The sequence below is a fragment of the Taudactylus pleione genome, unplaced genomic scaffold (assembly GCF_031769625.1).
Source record: "Taudactylus pleione unplaced genomic scaffold, aTauple2 ptg000313l, whole genome shotgun sequence".
Classification (NCBI taxonomy): domain Eukaryota; kingdom Metazoa; phylum Chordata; class Amphibia; order Anura; family Myobatrachidae; genus Taudactylus; species Taudactylus pleione.
This window is the reverse complement of record NW_028284714.1, coordinates 6,338,036-6,357,941: the sequence shown is the minus strand read 5'-3', so window position 1 is coordinate 6,357,941 and position 19,906 is coordinate 6,338,036. Positions and strand designations below refer to the sequence as shown.

Genomic DNA, 19,906 nt, shown 5'->3' with positions numbered 1-19,906 from the left:
TTCTTACCCAGTCTTCTTCTAGCTCCTTGGTGTTCCTCTTTTCTGATTACTTAAACCATTCATACACAGTGAATTTACCCAGGGATTCATAACAACAGTATTACATTACCCCCTAATAATTGGAATTAGGCAATGGCTGATTGTTGTGTGCCTCCACCTCCTTCCATCCAAGGGGAATGCGAAAAAGGCAGTCCTGAAAATCAGGTAATGTACACTACTTGACACCCAAATGTTTACAACTCTACAAGTGGACTTATATTTAGGTCAGGTACAGACCCAACCTATGCACAGAATTACCATCTGACTGCTCTGTTAAATAGAGATGTTAAACTTATTTCTAAAATAATTATTTTAGATTAAAGTTGGATTTATTTTAGGGAAACAAACTCTAGATAATACTCATAGGGCTGTAAACATTGGTAAAAATCAGTTTCAGGGTGGACGGGGGGGGGTGGTTGTCTTGATTCTCATGCTTACATTAGATGCAGCCTTTGACAGACTACAATGGGGCAACATTGGATAATTCTAAACTTTGGCATCAGTGGAATATATTTAGAGACCAGCCTAGCGTTATATTTCTTCCCTGAAAGGAGACTTGAACCCCCCCCCCCTTTCAAGCCTCATATTATGGGGTAAATGTAATAGGTTGCAAATTTGTTAAAAATGCGAGTTTAGTGCTAAACTCGCATTTTTTACTCAATCGCAAGTGCAATAGTAAAACTGTAGTAAAACTCAAATTTTTCGGGCTTTGCTATTACTTGCAAACAACATCTTTCATCCAGATGTATCCCCATTCTCTAGATAGAACTTAGGCAATGTAATAGAGTGTGAGTGCTTCACTCGCACATATTACTGCCTGAGAACTCGCAAAAACAATAGACCAGCTTCAGGATAACGAGTATCCTGAGCAGGTCAGAGTAACACAAAAACATGCACATCATGAGATACGTGCATATTTCTATGTATACATATGAAAATACTTTTTTATTCTTTAAAAAATGACGTGCAACTCCTCCCCAGAAACATAACCAGCCCAGGGCTCTGTACAACCTGTGCTGGTTTTTAAATTACAGGGCCAAAATACATAGGGGCCCCTGTATTTTAAGTACCAGCACAGGACTTTTCTGATCCGGTCCTCGTTGTGGAAAAACAGGGGACAAAATGAGTAGGGGTCCCTTGTAATTTCCATAACCAGCACCAAACTCTTTCTAGAGGGGGAGTAATGCCACAGCCAGGTAAACCCTTTCACCGGGTTCCCCAGCCAAAGCATTACCCCTGACCGCTAGTTAGCCCAGGTCAGGGATCCCTGGGGAGGTGAGGACCCCCCCAATAAAGGGGTCCCCCTTTCCAGGGCACCCCAGACCTGGGCTGGCAGCACGGGGCTATCCCCAGCACACCTGGCCATTGGGTGCCGGGATAATAGTGTAAATGTGTTGTGTAAAATCAAACTGTACATATTGTCTTTTGCTGTGGAACTACAGGTCCCAGCAAGCTTCCCCTGCATGCTGGTACTTGGAGAACCACAAGTACCAGCATGTGAGGAATTACGGGCCCGCTGGTACCTGTAGTTCACTTCAAAATAAATATTTAAATAAAGACAAGACACACCGTGAAAGTACAATTTTATTTAAACACACATGCACACTCACTAACACACATACTCACCTAGTATCCGTGAAGCCATCATGTCCCCTTCTCCAGTAGGAATCCATAAGGTACCTGTAATCAAAAAACCATACTCACCTCTCCTATGCGTTGATCCTGTCCTCTTCGGTCCCTGTAGGCATCCAGGGGGTTAAAACAAAAACACGAAAAAAATGAAACCATGCCGGACAGAAGGAAAGCTATGTGTTTACACATACCCTTCCTCCACGCGAATGACTGGGGCCCATGTGTGCCCAGACATTGCAGGAACCGCCAGCCAATCAGCGGGCATCTCCGTCGGAGCTGCCCGCTGATTGGCTATGCGTGGTCTGCCTGTCTCCTCCATAGACTTCAATGGTGTGAAATCTTCATTGAAGTCTATGGTGGGAACTGCTACATTGTATCCAATGATGTAACCACAAGGTTACTTGAGGTGAAATTTGCGGTTACATCATTGGAAAGAGAGCTAAAAGTGGCATGCCTCTTAGTACTACACCTTGAATATGTCATATGACCAAGAAATGCACTGCAGTGTTTAGAGATCGGAGCTCAGTCAGCAGCAGCAAGAGAAAAAACAGTGATGCAAGTAGAAGAATCAATAGATACTGAAGCTTAGTGTAGTGAGGGAAGAGTTACAGTGAGTAGGGGGTGAGACAGGCAACCAGCACTCAGACCCATCTCTATGTGTGCCTCCCCAGTCATTGACCTCAACGCACATCACTGCTACTCGGGTGGTTCCTGATGCCATACATTAGTCCAGTTATTCTGTTGGGAGGAAGCAAGGCAGGGGAAAGAGCCTTACCCAACGTTAGACAATTGCTAAGCGAACAGAGATACTGGTGATACAAAGATGAACATAAGCGACACCAATGAACAGTGATTGATAAGTAAGAAGTACTGTACATTCCATAAGTTCAGTGGAGACATGAGCATAGCTTCTGGATTCCTTAAATACCAACCAGGGCCCCCAGATGGCACAGAATTCCTGATATTTACTCACACTGGACAAAAGGAGGTAATCCATGGCCATATATATTGGTGTAATCTAGCAAACTATTAATTGAGTTGTAGGTGGGGAAGTGACAGTTCACCAGAATGACAATCACACCAAATATGGAAAAGGGATCCTATAGCGCTGCCACACCTCCAACAAGGGCTGGATATTCCCAGGAACATCCTTGCAAGAACACTGGGGCAATATTACCATCTAGAAAATACATTAAACTGGCAATCAATAATGGAGTAACTAACTGAGCCGGTGAATGTGGATTGAAATATTTTATGCAAATACATTGATTCCAGCTGAATGTGGAGGCCCTTTTCACTGTCTGTGATAAATTGGGGGAACATCTGCAATGTGTCCTTGATCAAAAGTCTATACTGCCCAGAAAGCAAATGTGTAGGACAGGAGGTACCTAGGCATAACACTTCAAATGGAGTCCGGGGCGTGCTGCTTGCCTTGTGCATTTCCTTACCTTGAAGAAATGTTTAATCAGCTTCAGGCAGAGACCACGTATCCTGAATAAAATCAAAGGATGAAACACCACAAGAACTAACCAGCTGGCCCACACCTGACCATGAATGAAATATAGTGTGAGTAATGAGGGAAGGCAGGATTGTCAAATAATGGTGGCAAAGTTAGACAATGGAGGAAATATAAGATTGCCTCCTTAATTTATTCCAACAAGGCAATGCAGAGCCTATAGTTGGATATGGGATATTAGGTACTTTAGGTAACCATGAAAACAGATTTATTGGAATTGGTAGAATGTGGCTCTCAATTACAACCTATCGTTTGTCCGCCCACGACCTTGTCCATTCTACAACCTGTCCCAGCAGAACAGTCTCATGATAAGTAGCAAAATGAGGAAGCTGAAACCCCCCTAAGTGTTTGCCTCAGAAGAGTATGTCATGCCGAAAAACAGGGTCTATGACCCCTGCCCCCCTGTCTATGAACTTCAAAGAACCACTGCTTGGGGGCTTGTGTAGGAAGAGTCTGGAGCAGACACAAAATTCATTGTAAGACATTCATTTTAATAATGCTAGACCTCCCATCCAAGTTCCCAGCATGCCAGTTCCTGAGTTCCATATTCAGTAAAGAGACAAGTCAAATTGCTATGTAATAATATGATTCCCAAGTATTTAAGACTAGATGGATGCCAGGAAAATGCAAAGGACTTCTCAGCCCCTTCCACTGTTTGTAGAAAGGCTGATAGATTAACAGTAGCAGATTTCAGGGGATCCCCGCAAAAAGAGACTGCAGCAGATATCTCCGAAATCTGCCACAGTCTCTTCATTTCCATCTGCAAAGTAGGTGTTTATGGTAGCTGCTAATTGGTCAGATTTACCAGGCTCCATAATGTAAACCATTCCGGGGTTTGTCCCATTGGCAAATGCCATCTTCAGATGGCGTTAGCCCATAACAGCCTGGGAGCTACTCTTTTATAATTCTGTCGGCCCCCACTGACACATGTACAGGTCAATAACTACACAATAGCTATCACTTTGCTTCTAGCCATTCATCAGGATAGGGCCTTTTAGAAGCTCTGGGCCTGATTCAGAGCCGCTCGTAAGCGGCCGCTTGTTCGTTCCGAGCGATGTTTGCGCAACTGCGCATGCGTACGGATCGTAATACGCATACGCGAACCAGTCAGTGCAGCCGAAAATCGTTTGTTCGCTAAATAGCGAATGCCTGCTATTTTGAGTGACAGGAGGAGGCGTATGTGGGTGGTAACGGGGGAAGGTGCTTGAAAACGGGGAGTGGAGATCCGAACGCAGGCGTTCTTAAAGGTCAAAACGGGCGTTTTAAGGGTGTGCATAATTAATACAGCAGCGTCATTGACCACGTCACTGGGTTATTTTATAGTCAGAACTGCACGCAAGATTGCGGTAGGAAAAACCAACCACAAGAATAGCGAGCAGTTCATACGCTGGTCGATGTACTCGATTAATCTAATAAATAGTGGACATGACGTAGGATGCGAGCGGCCAGGGGGTGTAGTTTTCCAAAAAACGACCGAATGTTTTGTTCGCTCGTTCACACCTAGAGGCATGAACAGACCGCAAAGAGCGAACGGTTCATTTGAATAGCCACCCCTTTTTTCTGAACGAGCGAGCGCAAATAGCGTCCGGCTCTGAATGAGGTCCTCTGTCCCAACACCCCAACAATAATTAAAACAAGCAGTGTTTATTTTTATTACTGTATTGTGAGTTGGGGCGTAATTATCATTTCAACTGGATCAAAAATGCAACCACATAAATACACGCCTTAGTGTCTGCAGATTATAGACCCTCACTAGTTTAGCTAGTAGGATGGGATTAGGTATTGGGTAGCTTAATTACAAGGAAATAGCCATGTTGTCTGCCAAGACAGTGCCTTGTAGTGTGTGCAGGTATTTCTATAATATAAGTGTGCTACAATTGTGACTGGTATAATCAAATGTTATTAAATTCCATGGGGAGATGCACTAAGCCCTGGAGAGAGACAGAGGGCTCTATTTATTAACATTTTTTTGACTAAAATAAAGTGAAAAATGGTGTTTTCACATCCTTTTCACATTATTTTAGTATCACCTATAGTTATTACAGGGCAATTGGAGTAGAATTCATAAAATTCTACTCCAACCCCTAAGTATCACTTATTTTTAGTAAGCAGATCGTATTTCCCATAATTGTAATGGGAAATGTGATCCGACCAAAGTTACTAAAAATAAAATGTGAAAAAATATCGGGGAAAGCCCTGTGATAATAACGCCACCTGGAGGTGGCGTTATCCAGGGTCTCCCCCGGTTACCGGCCTCCTGCCCTGCTCTAACGGGGAGAGCAGAGCCGGGAGTCGGTCCCAGTAATCAGCTGTGTGGTCTAAACAGACCGCAAGCTGATTACTGTAAAAAAAAGAAAAAAAAAAATAGTGAAAAAAAAATTTACTTACCTGACTCCAGGGACTGGTGATCGGGCCTCCGGTGATGACTCCCCTCCGGTCAGCTGGTCTCCCATAGTGCACTGCTTCCCGGTCATCAGATGATCGGGCCCCAGTGCAGCATGGGAGATCACCTGACCGGAGGAATGGAGAACATCACCGGAGGCCCGGAACATGCAGGTAAGTGTAATTAAGGGAGACGGGGGTCGCGGGGGGGAGGGAAAGTCGCGGGGGGGTCCGTCATTGCGGGGGTGGGGCTTAGCACCGGGGGGTAGCAGCGGCGACTGGTCGGCGCATGCGCGGGCACTTAATCACGGTATTTTTTGCGAAAATACCGTGATAAGGCTCCGAAGGGGATTTGCAGGGACAGAGCTTTATCGCAAGCTCTGTCCCTGTAAGGGATTTGTAGTAAATCCCTGTGATATTGCCTGAATTCGCAATGCAAATTCACTCGGTAATATCACATATTCAATATGCGAATTGTAGTAAATAGAGCCCAGAGTGAGAAAGATAAATAACCAACCACTCAGCTGTCACTTTACAGGCTGCATTTGAAAAATGATAGTTAGGAGCTGATTGGTTGGTAGTTTATCTCTCTCCACTTTATCTCTCTCCAAGACTTAGTACATCTACCCCATAGTGTTCTATGTCATTCCAGTGGAGAAAGTCAAATAAACAGTACATTCCAAAAACTTTAATATACATTTTCTACATTTCAGCGAAGCTAAACAGGTCATAACAGCAAATGTTTTACTTTTTGGGTCTTGATCAAAGGGGAAGGTTGCACTACACCAGCCAGTCACAAATTATTTCCATAATGTGATAATTTGAAATACCAGTAATAAAAATGTTAATCACAAATAAGTCTTAAGGGTAAATTTACTAAGATGGGAGTTCTATTAAGAAGTGATGGTGCCCATAGCATCCAATCAGATTCCAGGTATTATCTTCTAGAAGGTGCTAGATAAATGAGAAGTATAATCTGATTGGTTGCTATGGGCAACATCACTTCTTAAATAGAACTCCCATCTAAAGCTGGGCATACACGTCCAGATAAAATGCCTGTCAGACCGACAGACATTTTAACTGGCAGTTTGCCAGCCCTCAGATGTCCCCGGCATCTCACAGTGTATTAGCCCTGACATCTGAGCTCCGCCCCCAGGGGAGGAGACATTTCCCTGTCTCTTCCATGGGAAGGAACACAGGAAATGTCTGTCTGTAGGCCCCGGCTGGGCATACACTGACCGATGCGGCTGACAGTTTAACTCATTAATATCGCATCGGACAAGCATGCTGGACCGGCATGCCCGACCAAGCGATATATGTAGCGTGTATAGCCAGCACTAGTAAATGTACCCCTTAAAATAGAAAAGAATAGGAGATGTCTCTGTATCAGCAAATGGACAAGGGTAAATAAGGGTACACAGGGATACTTACAAGAGGTGCCAGGCAGATGTGAAGGTGTTGAGTGCTCAATGTTCTTAAAATGCATGGATGACTCCTAGGTTCTCAATATGTTGTCCACCCCTGCAGGAAAATCAACATGAGAATACATAAAGCACACTGAAAATATAGAAACAGATGAAGGACAATAGAAATATAATGCTTTAAAACAATGTAAAAGCAGTAGGAGCCAGGGGTGTATCTAAAGTTGGGTACACACTGACAGATACATTGGCCGATCAATTGTGTGTACCCACGATATGTCGGTGAACAGTCTGCAGACCACCCGTACACACACAGCGGCAGCCTCGGGGAGGGGGCAGGACATGCCCCCCGCCTGCCGGGACATGCCCCCGACACACCACCTGGCCGCCGGGACCTGCAGGCAGACACAGATGATGGCCGTTCAGTGTGTATGAACAACCATCATCTGCAGATATATCTGCAGATCACTCGATCTGCAGACATATCTGTATAGTGTGTACCCACCATAAGGGTCCAAGCAGCCCTGGCAAAGTAAGAGACTGGTGCCCCCCCCCCCCCCCACAGATATGCCCGGCTACATCTTTGCGGCTGGTGCGGCAAATTGCAACACGCATAATGCAATATGCGCACCGGCGAGTGGATACACGCACTGCTTTCGCAACCGTGCCTCTATAGGAATGTATGGTGCGATTGCAGTGCGCACCATAGCGTACTGTAGCAAATGCAGGCGTAGGGAATCGCATGGTGCGATGCGTGCATGTGCCATAGGCAAACACAGGAGGGGTTTCTGTCTGCCTGGAAACCCCCCTCCCCAGCCCACACCATGACAACAATAGAAATAGTAATAGAATAGAATTTTACTAGTGCTGCATGTTCTTCACAGTTTCATAATTAGCACCACCTGTGCAACTTTTAACATGTATCAGTCAGTAATAAATAACCTGTGCACCAACTAGGGGATCTGGAAAACATTCGCTGTTAGAGATGTGCTGCTATAGAGCCCAATATGTACATATATGTCCAGGGCAGTGCTAGGTTATTCTGCTGCTCCCCCAGACTCCCGGACTTGCTCTAATGCTCTGTTTTTATTTTAGATGCGGGCTTCATTCCATTCAGCTCAGGCAGGATGGCCCTACTGCTGCATTTAATGGCTTACTGTGATTGCTGGTCCTCTATATGCTGGAATTTTGCCACATAATATACTTTGTATGACGCATATTAAAGCTGGTTAAGTGCTAATTCTACCCTCTTCATGGATTGGCCACACTCACTCTAAAATCAAACATTTGGAAACCCCCTTCTAGAAATCCTGCGTTTGCCACTGCGCGCACATTTGTGGTGCGATCAGCCTCAATGTAACTGGGCGCATCTGTATGTCACTCTAGCCTTCCCCTGTGTCACTCCAGGCCTATATGTCTCTCTAGGCTCCCCCTGTATCACTCCTGGCCTCCTCTGTGTCACTCCAGGCCTGAAGATGCAGTGCTGCACCCAATATGTTTTGCTTGGTACTGTGGAAAAAATCTCCCTTCACCCAATACAGAAACCATAGCTCTTAGACAGTGGTGTAGTGCAAACTACAATCTCCACAACATAAGAGCTCCCTATTTTGAGAAAAAAATAAAATGTATTGAATACCGAGGTGCGTGCTCCAGAAACCCTTTGCATAACTATGCTGGGGGCATGGGACTTTGAATCCTCTCCAAAAGTAGAAAGGCCCTATTTCTCCCCATCCCCTCAGAACCAAAAGCCCCAAAGAGAAGAAAAAGGAATCTTCAGATCCCCTTCAAAGCTAGGGGGGACCCCTTGACATCCCCCACCCCAGAACCAAAAGACCCCTTAGGAGGCAAGGGTCTTAGGGCTATGTTTTATTTTTAAGTATAGGAAGCTCTTTGAGATGGAGCTTGTGCTGGTGGGCAGAAATCTGGCTGCAGAGAAAGAGCTGGGCGCCCGACAAATAGCGCCCTCCTCGGCCGACGCCCCTGGCGAGTGATACCCCCCTGGTTGGAGCACAGATATAAGGCACTATGCATACAAAAAGATGATAATAAATACACTAAAATTAATATTGCAAAACTTTTTTTGTCGACAAAAGCTGCAAATCATTTAATGAACCATGTTAATCTATGCTGGTAGCTCTGATTTGCATGGAACATTGAACGAATTGGCCATATCCAAATTAAATTAGGAAATAGAGCAGATATACTGTATGTTCTTATCAGCATAAATAGGAAATTTTCAGTCTATAAAACACTTTAGTTCTGCCATTTTATTTGCCTATAATACAGCAATGAAATCATTTATTTAAGCAGTAATAGCAGGGGTTCCTAAACTTGGTCATCAAGGCATCCTAACATTTCAGGTTTTAAGGATATCCATGGTTAAGCATAGGTGACTTCATTAGTACCTCAATCAATTTGAGTATTGTAACATCTGTGAACAAGCATGGATATCTTTAAAAGCTGGACTGTTAGGCAGGGATGTTTTAAAAGAGGAGGAGGCCTGTATACAGAATCAGTGCAGGCCCCCTCCTCTCTGACAGCGCACAAGATTCTGGCTTGGTGCCAGAATCTACTGTGCATGCGCGGGTCTCGCGGAAAATTGCACCTTATTCCCGGGGACATGTCTACTGCACTTGCGCAAGTCACCGGGAAAATGGCCACCACCATTTTACCTGTGATTTTTGCTGCTCTGCAGCACCGGCCCGATGCTGCAGAGCGTCACTCTGGAGACTGCGGAGAGGTAAGTATAACTATATGTTGGTGCAAAGTGTGCAGTGTGGGCACACAATGCACCCATTATAGATACGCCATTGCTGTTAGGGGTATATCGATTTTAATCAATTTTGATCAATTTAAAATCGACAAAAATTGATCAACATCGATGTTGTTTTTTTGGGGTTACTGTAAATCACACATTAACTAATACTTAAAAAACAAAAGAAAAAATTGTCTGTTAGTAAATGTGTGATTTAGCCCCAGAAAACTAACATCGATGTTGATCTATTTTCATCTATTTTAATTGATCAAAATCGGGGACCAAGTTTGGGAAACCATTGAATAATAGAATATTACCACAGATGAATAACAGTAGAACCCAGGCTTATTTATCATTATTTATATAGCATTGCAATATGCTGTACTGTGTACTGCATTTTAGTAAGGAGCCATTTTCCAGTATGTGGGACAAAACCTGCTTAATATCAAACTCATGACTTCAGTTTTGTAAAATGTTATCACTGTGCCATATTCCTGCCCAACTTATGAAATGCTACCTGACTTATAAAATAATAAGATGATCTATGTAAGAAAGGTCCGTCACAGAACTGAATCTCTGGCCGGATCAGAGCACAAATATTATTATAACACAAACATTCTTACACCTTTATGTTAAGCAGTAATTTTATCAATCAACATTATAATGATATATGTCAATGGAATCATTGTGTACTGCTAAATGTGATATTCCATTTGTTATCTAAAAAAGAAATTCAATACAAAATCTTAACTTGTACTAAATAGCCTGTTTATTGAGCTTAAAATAGATAACTCATCCAATAGTGTATCCATAAAAAATAAGGCTTATGAAGATGTCACTCTCAGGTTACAAAAGTACATAAAACACAGGGTAGACTAAGGAGACAGTCCCCCTATTTATGCAATAGCAGGGATAGGAAAGATTTTCACTTGCCGCCTATCTATAAAGAAAGTTTTGGAATAGCTGAGCGATACAGTCTGGCAACAGTAAGTTGACTCTTGCTGCTTTGTCAGTCTTGGGCCCTCCTGCTCATACACGGTGATCGCTATCGCAGGCTGGGTTGGTGATAGCGTTAGGGGGACTTGTATCTCAACTGTCCTTGTTAAATAGACAATAGCTAACTTCCTATGCTTAGCAAGGGGAAGCTAGACAGGAGATGCCAAGAGAGTATCATAAATACATCTCTAAGGGCACTTTTGCCGACAATAGTGTTTTGCCTGACACATGAAGTGGGTACCGCCGGCGATATCACAGTTATTCATAAGATTCCCTGATGTTTTTTGTCAACAGTGAGTGTGGTTTTATATGGCCAAAGAAATAGATGAAAAATGATTTCAAAGAGCTATAATCAAACACACACAGCACCATCTGACTCATATTCTAGGCAGGACCTAGCTGGTGACCAAATTACAGCGCAGAAAGCACATACAGCATTTAAATCACATATAAATCATTTAGAAAGCATTCTAGTTTCTGCTTTAAAATACAGAATACATTCAATACTATACAAAACAAAGACTATAATTAATGATCACTATGCAATAGGGTAGTGGTTCCCAAACGTTCTTGAATCACGGCGCCCTAGAGTATCAGTATTTTTTTCATGGCACCCTCAGGCCAAAGGTTTCTTATGAAGAAATTCAGCAAAAATTGTTAAATTAAGTACAGTAATTGTGATAATCTGTCATGCTTAGCTTCAGTTGTGGTGGTGAAGTAGAACATAGCAACCAATCAGCTTTTAGCTATCATTTATCTAGCACAGTCTATAGAAGCTGATTGGTTGCTAAGGGCAACCTCTCCACTTAATCGCTCAAAGGCCCGTATTCAATTAGCCGAGAAAAGTCGTAGACTTTTTCCGCCTATTATACTTTCTGCCGCATTCGCCAGTTTGGGACGCAAATTCACAGCATGCGCATCCCCGCGATTTGCGCTATTCAATTACAGAACAGGAGAAAACGCAAATAGACGAATGCATAACAGGTGGAAAGTACTGAATAGATTGGGGGAATCAGTCTGTACCCCAAAATAAGACACTGGAAATCATTACAGATGTGTACTATTAGCCCTAATAAATGTACTTTGTGTGCTTAATTTGTGTTAAAAGCTTTCTAGGAGCATATTTGGGGTACTTGAAAATGGGCGCTAACATATTTTTGTGTTTCTAAAGTGTACTTTTAAAAAATGTGAATAATCCACCTGCTGCATGCACCCGCAATCCTAAAACACCTGCCCAATCCATATAGTCCCCCAAGAAACCGATTTAGCTACTTTTTATCCTTGTCCCCCCACTTTTTTCTTTTTTGCCTCAAAAATGACATGTTATATTTGGGGTGTTCTGAGGTAATTTTTGTAATTTTTTTTCCTGATTTGTCCTTTGGAGATAAGACGCAAACAGGCGAAAAGGGGCAATAGGCGCAACTTTTTCGCCGATTTTGGCTTTTCGCGTCTAATTGTCTCCGGCCCAAAGTTTGATACATCTCCCCATAAATCAGAATCTCAGCCTATATCCTCCCCATAGAAGAAGTTTGAATGTCTTTAAGCATTTTAGTTGTATTAATTTAATTCTATGGTGTAGATGTGTCTATGGGGGATATGTATCAAACCTTTGAGACAAATAAAATGGAAAAGTTGCCCATAGAAACCATTCAGCTTCTAACTGTTATTTAATAGACTGCTAGATAAAAAACAGAAGCTGATTGGTTGTTTTGTGCAACTTCTCCATTTCATCTCTCTCCAAGGCGACATCTCGTCTTATGTGTGATGTATCAGGCATGGTTGCCGATATTTGGGCTGCCCCTTCTGGGAAGGAGCAGCCAGATCGGCATGGCAGGGAGCGTGGCTGATGCAAGGGGGCGGGGCTAGACAGCTCACTGTCATTTGTGGGCTGATCAGGGGCGGGGCCACATGACCGCATAATTTTGGCCTCGCCCCCACTACACAATGTTGATATTACAGGTATTTTGAAGCAGGGGCAGGGCCAAAATTATGCGAATCGCGTCACCGCCCCCGCTTACTGCGGGGGTTTTTCAGGTTACCGCGGGGGGGGGGGGGCAGAGGGGTCGGTGGCCGCCGGGAGGCTTGCCTGTCTTTCTGGGGGGTAGGGAGCGGCACCCCTTTTCAGGAGACTCCCTGCCGAATTAGTAGGGTAGGCAAGTATGGTATCAGGTCATCATAAACTGCACATGTATTATGCTGCAGGTGCATATAAGATGCACTTTCTGGATATGATGTTCTGCAGTGAGAAATGAGGGCAAATAATATAGGGAGGAAAATATATGGGGTCACTGAACTCCAAGGCACACACACCTGTAAACCATACATGCCGACTTTTAATCTGCTCTCCCCGGGAGAAGCCTGGGTAGAGGCAGTGATGGGGAGGGGCTGGACCATTTGCGCCCCCTCGCAGGGAAACTCCCGCGAATCGCGCATATTTTAATAGGGGGGACCAATGACGTGATTATAATAGAATCGCATCATTAAGTCCTGCCCCTAATGACAGGCCACGGATTTCAGGTAAGTTTCTCCCCATTCTGCCCACTTCACTAGGATGTGGGAGAAGTGCCTACACTCCCGGGAGTGCGGAGGGTTACCTGAAAAAATGGGAGCCTCCCGCGACTTTCGGGAGTGTAGGCATGTTTGCTGTAAACATACACATACTGTGATACATAAACACTTGTATGGGCTTGATACATGGGGGCAAGGTCATGTATGCGCACTGCACTCAGAGTCAAGCAACTGCAGCACTAAAAGGATAATGGGGATATAATGACACATTTCATTCTTCCCCTGTTTTGGCCAACTGCATTTTCTCTCAAGGAAAATGGGCAGATCATAACTTCCTTCACTTTAAGAAATGAATTGAACAGTAGAATGGATGAAGGTGTTATGTAACAATTTTCTGAAAAATTACTTTTTTTGAATCGATGAAAGTGCTACGACCTAGGGATCACAGTAATTAGTTTAAATGTTGGTAGTCTATTTACTGATATATTTTGTGGAAAAAAGTGTTATGTCCAATTCATGTGAAATGTATCTTTTACTGTAAATATCTCAGTGTATTCTAAACGTAACACAACACCTCCATCTACTCACATTTTCCTTGTTTCCACTACAGCAGTGACATCAGGGAAATATTGCAGGGCCACCTGGTGACAGCTCTACTGGTGCAGAGAACAAACAGCTGCTTTTCCGCATGCTGGGAACACTGGTACAGATCCCAGGAAGAGAAATGTACCCCTAGGACAGACAGTGAGGAAGGGCATTGGCCTGCAGACATTTGTGAGTATTATATATTATTATATAATGAGTATAGACTACTTTTCCTAGAAGAATATACTAGCAATATATATTTTCAAAATACTGTATTTAGAGAGAGCAAAACAGAGAAATGACACTAGCAGGCCCACTATTTGTTAATAAATCATAATAAGACATTACTATCCTTGCTCATCACAACAAAAGAAACCCTCCCATTGCAATAATTTTTCAATAGAAGCTCACAGAGCTATCTTACAGCTTGTCCAGGCTAGTATGAGAGGATACTGGCATGGGTCACCCAGCTTGTAGGCTCACACATCCACAGTGGAACTGAGGACCTCATTCAGAGTTGGTCGTTTCGGCCGCTCGGTCGTAAGGTAAAATGGGCCGGATATGCAAATGAAGCGCTCGCATGTTGCGTCGTTAAGTTGGGATCGTTAGCTGGACGAAAGAGGGGAGGATGCAGCCGTAAGACTAAAAATACGCCCCCTTCTCGCTCGCAATACACGTCATCTCCGGGCATATAAGGATTAATGGAGACCATCGGAAACCATCAGAGCTGGTCGTAGAGCTTAAGGTAGACCATACCCTCTCTTAAGCACTACGATCTAGTCAGTGTAAAAACCTCCCATGTCACATGTGCCATGACACTACTTAGTTAATTATGCATTCCCATAAAACGCCGTTTGCATAGTCAGGCACGCCTGCGTTCTGATCTCCACTCCCCCGTTCACAAGCACCTTCCCCTGTTACCACCCACAAATGCCTCATCCTGTCACTCAAACTAACGACCTGGCCAAGTTGAAGGAGAGAGAAATTTCTGATTGTAATAGCTAGTTTGCGCACGCGTATTGCAAATTTTACGCATGCGCAGTTTAGCGAACATCGGTGGCGTACGACCGAGCGGCCGCGACGACCGACTCTGAATGAGGTCCAGAATGTCTGGACTTGAGGTTACAGCCCACTTGGCAGAACAAAATGTATAAAAAATCGAAGAATTATCCAAAAAATAATAAATATCTTACTAATATTCCAATTTGAAAAAATCCTTTATTTAAAAAATAAATAATTTGTTTCATTCATTATGTCCTGGTATTGGCAGATGGATACAGCGATAGGAGGATTGCAGCGCTACTTGTATTGCCGTGCTCCCTGTTAATTAGACAAAACATGGGTGTCTCCCTGGTGGGGGCTGCCTCCAGTAATAGTATGGCGGTAGGCAGCCTTTTACAGACAGGGAGAAGGAAAGTAATTTCCCATTGTCTCTTACCTTTTTACACTGTAACTTGAGCTAAATTGTATAGTAATATAGTAACCTGAATGTGCGCGCGTGTGTGATTACAAGTTTGTCCCAAATGTATATTGATGTAATTGTTCAAAAGTTATTAGTAAAAATAAAACACATGATAGGCGTGCTCTGGCTAACTGATAGGTAGTGATAACTCTATGAAATATGCAGCAGAAGTGAACTTGACCTGTGGAGTTGCTGTCAGACTGTGATATGAAAGGCTCACTGGAAAAGCAGAGACCCAGGGAATAGTGCGCTGCTTAATGGTTCAGAGATTACAGATGTTAGCCTTAGGTTTAGTGATACCTTATACTGCACTGGTATGTCCTTTTCCATGGACATACTGTAGCCTAAAGAGCAAAGGTTGGAAAGTTCACCCAGAATGGACCAGAGAGGTGTAAGACATACCAGAGTCCACAGATGTAAAGTCGGTGCAGTGTTTCATATGTAAGGTTTTGGAAACATCTGCCCATATTCATGCCTCGGCTCCAGGGGTCTGGCATAGGGATGGCCATCGGTATGGTTACCATCGATGGCGATATAGCAAGTGGCCATCGATGGTTAGCAACTATGCAGTGGATGATCATTGATGGTTTCAGCAACTGATGCTCATCCCTGTTCTTTGACTGACTATCAATAAAATCTACTTTTACTCAATTATGAGGAAAAGTTACTGTACTATCAAAACAATGGTCTGATTGTAGTAGCTGAATAACTCTCCTCTAAATTACATAAAAAAAAGATTGCCAGATTTTTCTTTAACTTGACCAATGGACCTGATCAGAGATGTACGCTATTCTGATATTTACACAGTTGAGCGATTACTGGTTGACTGCACATGTATCATGGTCAAACTGCGCATGCACCTTTGCAAAGTGATTAACAGTCAGAATCCGCTAGGGGGAGGTAACAGGGAGGTGTGGCACAAAACGCAGGAGCTCTCCTCTGTGTATGCGGTCCCGTACACAGATATAGTAGACCCACGACTCAGTTCAGGCGCCCATTCTGTGTGACTATAGGGCTAATCAGATATCCGATAATCAAATGATTTGTGATGGCGGCTGCGTATTTGTACGCACTTGATTGGATCTGCTAAGCTGCCCTGGGGTCTGAATGCATTTCCAGCTGGCTACTGCATTAGCATATATTAGCACAGCAGCTGCGAATGCAATAGCGTACATCTCTGATTCAGGACCTATGTTCAAAATACAGTGATGAATTGGTATCAGTTTATAGTGCAAAGACTTTAGTGCTGTTCTATCCTCTAATGCAACCATATAGACAGGGCCGTCGAGAGCCGACAAGGGCCCCGGTACTGAAGGAAGAGGGGGGTACGCCCCCTCGAAAAATTTGAAAAAATACTTTGCGCAGCAAAGGAGCTCCCGACAGAGAGACCCAAACCTGGGTAAATAGTACCTCCCCCTCCCTCCCTCTGTGCCCCTACATACAGGTGACAAATGTACAGTAAGAGTCTAATTCAATCTCATGAAAATAATCCTTGTGTGTTTTTAACATATTTTACTCCAGGTTACTGTAAGAGTGAAGCCATATTGTTTTGTTCTTACTTTTTTCTTCAAGCTGCTATTAATGATTTACAGTCTACTACTGTAAGTGTCATGTTCCTTGAAGTGTCAGTCATTTGCCTCCCCCACAGAGAGATTTTGCAACTGGAAAAATGAGTTATAGAATGAGATTATATATTTATGCTAAAAAGGTACAAAATTTTCTGTTTACAAATAAAAAAGGTCTGTGTTAGATTGCAGCTTTAGGGTCTATTTACTTAAGTCACCCATTGTTTGAATCTTACATTATGCTAATTCACTCGCTAAACTACTAACTAGAAACAACCACACGGACACCTAGGTGGAATTAAAAGAGGACACAGCCGAAATGTATTGATCAATTTGTACTTACAAAGATGGTGGCAGTAAAAGCAGTGCTCCAAGGCCACAGCCCGACCATTATCTTTGACTAAATAAATAAAAGGCGGATCCCCACCCGGCGCAAACTGGCATGAGGCCGAACCATTCACCCTTAATTGGCATAGCATTGACCCCATCCCTAAGATGATGGCCCGGTCCTTCCCTAAGGTTAATGACCGCACGCCGCTATCAAAAGGCAAATGCTACCCAGGCACTCTTACGCTATAATAGGCCGCCCCGGAGCACTGCTTACCGCCAGGCTGCACCTCCACCTGTTGGAAGGAAAATTAGCTTAGACGGGTGGGTGGGTGGGGGTTCAAAAACTGGTAAAGAGGAAGATTTATAATGAATAGTAGGGCCTTGCCCCTTATTGCTGCCATAGGCTTCTATTTTGATGGGCACATTCCTAGCTACGCCCCCTCCTCTCCTTTAACCCTTGGTGAACCAGCAATATTCCATCACTAAACAGGATGCTTATCTCTCCCACTGGCGGATCCAGGGGGGGCGATTAGGGTGATCGCCCCACGTAACACACAGCCACTGTGTACTGTACACAGTACTTGCAGCCTCCTACCTCTAAAGATTGTTACCTGCAGCCGAGGGACATGCCGCACGGCGCTGCAGAGAGTGCTTGCTTTTTCCCCCGAAGGGCGCGTGGCCACGCCGGCCCGCGATTAGGCCACGCCCCCTCGGCTCAGCCATCTCTCTACGGCAGGCCGTAGGTGACACTGACAGGGAGTGGGAGGAGGAGTGGCTGAGCTAGATGGCCCAAGCAGACGGCAGAGGAGCAGATGAGCTAACATCCCAGTGACTGGTAGGGAATCGGGGTACTGTAATCATTTATTTATGTATGTATATATGTATGTATGTATGATATATATATATATATATATATATATACACACAGAGTATATATATATATTATATATGTGTGTATATATAGATACACTGTGTATATCTATATATACTGTGTATATATATATTATATATATATATATATATATATACACTGTGTGTGTATATTTACTGTGTGCGTGTATATTATATATATATAAACACACACACACTGCCCCCCTAAAGCAAGAGCCCTAGATCCGCCCTGATCTCTCCTCAAACTAATTCAAGTATTCGGATCTATTAAGTCACCCATTGTTTGAATCTTACATTATGCTAATTCACTCACTTAACTACTAACTAGAAATAACCACACGGACACCTATGTGGAATTAAAAGAGGACACAGCCGAAATGTATTGATCGATTTGTAATGAGAAAGATGGTGGCAGTAAAAGCAGTGCTCCAAGGCCACAGCCCGACCATTATATTTGACTAAATAAATAAAAGGTGGATCCCCGCCCGGCGCAAACTGGCCTGAGGTAGAACCATTCACCCTTAATTGGCATAGCAATTACCACTCCCTAAGATGATGGCCCGGTCCTCCCCTAAGGTTAATCAAAAGGCAAATGCTACCCAGGCACTCTTACGCTATAATAGGCCGCCCCGGAGCACTGCTTCCCACCAAAGCTCGGCTCAAAAAGCCCAGCCCCGCCACCCATCAGGAAGTAATCACCCCAAAAGGAAGACAGCAATGATACTAATGCAAGACTTGCGCCAGTGAGGTGTAACCCATTGGGCCTATAAAAACTACTCTCCTGGTAAGGCAATTGAAGGTGCCAATATAACCATCCTTCCGTTAGTAACCGAACTAGATATTACTGCCAGCCTACTCTACTGCTGGCCATCTCTAGTATACTATTTGCAGGTCCTTCCTAATAGCAAGTATAATTGCAATGCAATTGCCAATACCCAGATCCTTGCCCCCAAATGTACCCCCAATCGGGGTCCCAAATCTGGCTTTCGCTGTCCATAAACATCTAATAAAGGCTACCTCAGGGCTTATCCCTAAAACCGAACCACTGAATCTTATTAGTACCTAATAAATGTGGGGCCTGAAATGCTAAAGGATGCTCATTAGCCCAATAGATACATGAATGTCCTACGACCCACACCCGACAGCTAGCATTCTTATAAACCTGCAAGAAAGGTCCATCACGCCTGGATAGGCTAATACAATTTATAGAAAAACAGCCTAGCCAAGGGAAGGAAAACAATAGTTGGTTGACCCATCTGAAGGTGAAAAACAGCAAAACATCTTCGAGGGCAAAAACCCTTCAAACACCAAAGCGGCAGTAGGCATAAGGCCCTTGGGTTTCCCAACAAACTCGCAAAAAGCACTGCTAACTATGCAACTTATTGCCGTGCAACTATTACCTGTAGGCTGATGCCTACCATTGACATAAGGGCCTGATTCAGAGCCGCTCGCAAAAAGCGTGCGCTCACACTGAATCAGGGCGTGTGCTTTTTTTTTGTTGTTGCGGCCTCTTGGCCACTCGCATAGCTTTGGGTTACCACCCACAGCTTATGCGAGCGGCCATGATGATGTTCTCGATAGTCAAGACCATCGCGACCATCAGGCTTGCGACGAGACCCTTGCGGTAGGGTCTCGTTGCCGCAAGCCCCAGTGGACTTCCTGCACTATTAGAGCAGGAAGTCCACCTACTGACATCACAAGTGATGTCAGTAGGTCCGCCCACAAACAGCAGGCATTCCTGCAGGAACGCCTCCGTTTGCTCAGCCACCCCCCTTCCCCGCCTTCCAAACGGGGCAGTTGTCAATCAACATTGACAGCTGCCCC

The 19,906-nt window shown here is 43.9% G+C and overlaps 1 protein-coding gene across 5 annotated transcripts in view; it reads right to left on the bottom strand.

Annotated features, from left to right (window-relative positions):
- NRXN2 (neurexin 2) overlaps positions 1 to 19,906 on the bottom strand; it is an 899,334-nt gene that overhangs the window by 691,198 nt on the left and 188,230 nt on the right. For all 5 annotated transcript variants that reach the window (XM_088442540.1, XM_088442541.1, XM_088442544.1 and 2 more), the window contains exon 2: positions 7,001 to 7,090. The gene's annotated coding sequence lies outside the window, so the exon portion shown is untranslated. The remainder of the gene's footprint in view (positions 1 to 7,000; positions 7,091 to 19,906) is intronic.